Below are 4,205 nucleotides of genomic sequence, written 5' to 3' on the forward strand. Positions count from 1 at the left end.
TAAATATTAATACCAAATTAAGAATAAACAGACTAAAGGGAATCAACAATTAGGAACCCACAACACGAGACTAGTACGTCAAGCGAAATAATCCAAACAAGAAAACCCTTAAGTATATACCATTGTCTCAAATTGTGAATCACTTATCAAATCCCAAACTATGAAGTAAAGAAAGCGGTAAAGGAAATAAAAGCATTTATACATCGTATTTATACTATCTTCCACTATTACTAGGAAGATAGATCAAATACCAACATATAGTCCCGTATACTTTCAAGAGCAAAGTATCTCGGTCTTATAGTTCAAAGAAGTGCCATATTCATAACTGACATCCACCCAATGACTTAAGCTATCAATCAATAACGTCAAAGCAATGGACTATCCTGTAAGTGTCCTAAATAGTGTACACGGCTCATTAGTCTCATCGCGATCTCAGCATGTAGCCTGAGTGCGGGACGGCCTACCATATAGGTATCCAAATAGATGACCTCACAAGCCTCATAATTATACGGCTTATAAGCCTCATCACACACTCGTGCGGACGGCTATACAAAGCATCCAAACCCGACTCGATGGGCTGTACATATGGAATATTGACGCACTACCTCATGTAGTATTGAACTGAGTTCATCAACGATATCCATCTCATGTATAAGCTGCGTAAATCTGGTATATCGATAGTCTATCCCATTTAGTACTGAGCTATGCTCATCAACGATATATAATGAGTGTATGAACAATCTCTAACTCTATTATAAACAACCCAATTCTTGTCAAAACCCGCTTTGGGATACTAGTGTATGTGCAATGTCACTGTACTTGTGTATTCGTGTAATCACATGTGAGGAAGTGCGACTCAAACCCCACAAACACATCTCAAACAAATACAAAACAAAACTCAGGAAATCAAGCCTTAGTAGTCGACTAATATGTTGATTAGTCAACTACTTTAAGTTCATCCCAAACCTGGAAAATTGAACAAAGTGTGAGTAGTCGACTACTATGATCATTAGTCGACTACTCTGCTATGAAACAGACTCTGTGAATCAAAACTGAGTTAGTGTAGCCGACTACTATGCTTAGTAGTCGACTATACTACATCAACATGAAAACTGTCAGTTTGCAACCAGGAAATTAACCAAAGAACACACACATATGCAATGTTAAACATGATTAAAAACATTATGTATACTTTTAAAGAGTCTAGCTTGAATATGAAACATAGAATTAGCTTACTCTATGATTAAAAACATTATGTATACTTTTAAAGAGTCTAGCTTGAATATGAAACATAGAATTAGCTTACTCTAATTAGGGTTAACCTCTTTGTTAAATTAAAGAGTCTAGCTTGAATATGAAACATAGAATTAGCTTACTCTAATTAGGGTTAACCTCTTTGTTAAACAAATTCTTAAATTACTCATATATAAACAACGTGATTATGAAAGCATGATAAAATCTACACATGATAGAGATATATTTTTGTTTTAAGTCTGATTACAAGTCTAGGTATCACAACTCTAGGTTTTAGCATGATTAGATTACAAGCAAAACTCAATTTATTAACAAAACTAGGGTTTTCACATGGGTTAAACTTAATTAAACAAGGTAAAAACAAAATTAACATTAACCCTAATGATCATGATCATATTTCTAATATAAACAACAAGGAAACATTAGATTTAACAAGGGTTAAAGATCTATTATAAAAAACCTACCTTTTATCACATGCAAATAAACATAAACATGCTAAACATTGAATTAAACTCATTAAATCTTTAAGTAACTAAGGGTGTAGGTTTGGATGAAGATGATCTTGCCTCAGAGTGCTGTTGAACTCCTCAACCACGTGTATGCAAGATTCTTCTTCAACCACGATCACCAAACCCCGCCTTCCTCTCGACAAACGCCTCAAAACTCTCTCCCAATATTCACAAACTAGGGCTACGGTTTGGGGAGGAAGGTGGCTGCTATAAAACTCATGTAAAAGAGGGTAAAAAGAGCTTTAAAATGAGTATATATACGCATATATACAACTAGGTTGAAACAAAATGAATTCGACCCAAAATCTAACAAAAAACTTTTAACAGCCCGGATAGTCGACTACTACTCAGAGTAGCTGGTTAGTCAACTACTCTGGGTAGTAGTCGACTACTAACAGCCCAGAAACAAGTTTGTGCATGTTTTTGTGTATGTTTTCCATCTTTACTCACATATATACATTGGACTGATCTCAAATCAATCCCTAGCATACTCAAACATTAGAATATGTTATTTATCATCATATAACATAATTTTTATTATTTATCACATAATATTCAAATTCACATGGTTTTACATTGTTGTTGCTGAGAACCCTTACTCTGCTGCTGAGGGTCCTCCGGGCCCTAAAAACGACCTCTTACCCTTGCTCTTATCTCCAGACTATCCTTCTTTAGAACTTCCCTCTCTGCTCTTTAGGAAAATGGCAGTTTCTATTTTTTAAGAAATGGCAGCATCGGCTACCTCTCATACTGAGTGAAAACAATATAGCGATGAAGGCTTGGGTGAAGTCCCATCAAAAAACATCTAAGCCTGACGGTCCCCTGTATGCCACATGCCCATAAATCTGAGTAGACCCATGAATTTACTCTCATAATCCGCTACCGACATGTCACCCTGAAAGATACATATTGCTCATCAAAGAAGTATACAAAATCTTCCCAAGTAAGTGTCATCCGCTACTCTGATGTAAATTAGAGTTGATACCATCCTTTGGCGTCGCCTTTAAGGCTGAATGCTGCCAACCTTTGTTTCTGGACTGGGTCGACATCAAGCAAATCTAGGATGTTCACCACATCCTCTTTCCACTTATGGGTTGTAAGTGAATCTGATGTACCCTAAAACTCTGGTGCCCTCATCTTCTAATACATCTCAACTAGACGGAGCTAAGCCTCCTATTCTGTGGCTTTGTCAACATCTGGTAGGGGTGTAGCCGCTGGTGATTCCTTTGTAATAGGCACAACTAGCACGGCTGGTGGTGGAACCACATGAGGTGGTGCTGCTGGCGTAACATGATTCTCTACTCTCTCCTCGAGTGCTGCTAATCTAGCTACAATCGGCACCATGATGTCATTCAAGTACTATGGAGCCTGCTGCGGCTCAGGCTCTGACTCAACTTGCCTAGCTCCCGGAGTACGGGTTCTATCACAACCACGTCCTCGTCCCGACATCTATAAGTTCAGGAGGAGAGCTTATTAGACACAGTAAATGAAACCACAAGCATATATAACATAACATATAGCAATAGGAAAACATAACACATAGTATCCTCAAAAATACTATATAATCAAAGTAAGTTACGCATAAAAAAATTCACCAAAAATTTTCGAGTTATGCGTATTACAGCCTCACTCAATCTAGGAATTTCTAGCGAACTCTATACATGAGCCCTAGGAAACTATACACTAGCTCGACGACTCGACACATGATACCTTAAGGATATTGGAACTAGAGCTCTGATACCGACCGTGACGCCCCTAGTTTCACACATGGCTACAGTCTAAGGTGAATCCAAAGATCTCAAACCTGCTATGCACCAAACACTATGCATAAACATGTTTCACCATCACATTAATATCACTCTAGCAGATGTCAAATATAGAGAAGTGATGGTATAGGTAGATATATAAAGATGACATTACAAAGATCACAATATAAGAGAAGAGACATCCAATAAAAACTATAATTATGTTCCAACAGAAAAAAAGAGAATACATCTGATAAACTAAAATAAGATCAATGAGTTTCTAAAATATAAGAGTCAACTGAACAGTACAAAGGCACTCAGTCTCCAAAATAAAATACATCTCTACAAGACTTAAAAAGTAAATAAACTACTGTGGAGCACTAAATAACTATCTATGAATATAAACTATAATGAGTCTCTGTCAACCTGCGACTATCCGAATCCCTTACTCGCTGCCTAAAAAAGATGGAAATAATGAGCGTCAAAGCGCTGGTGAGAACATCTCCACCGCCCCCCAGGGGAAGGGGTTAGGTGTATAAAATACTAACCATAACACACACACACACACACACACACACACACACACACACACACACACACATATATATAGAGAGAGAGGGAGAGAAATTTTTATATCAATTTAAATGGACTATCCACCAAACTTTTAATCCATTGATGATACCTAGGGATCTATGCA

This window comes from Asparagus officinalis, unplaced genomic scaffold, assembly GCF_001876935.1.
Source record: "Asparagus officinalis unplaced genomic scaffold, Aspof.V1 AsparagusV1_Un876, whole genome shotgun sequence".
NCBI classification, from domain to species: Eukaryota; Viridiplantae; Streptophyta; class Magnoliopsida; order Asparagales; family Asparagaceae; genus Asparagus; species Asparagus officinalis.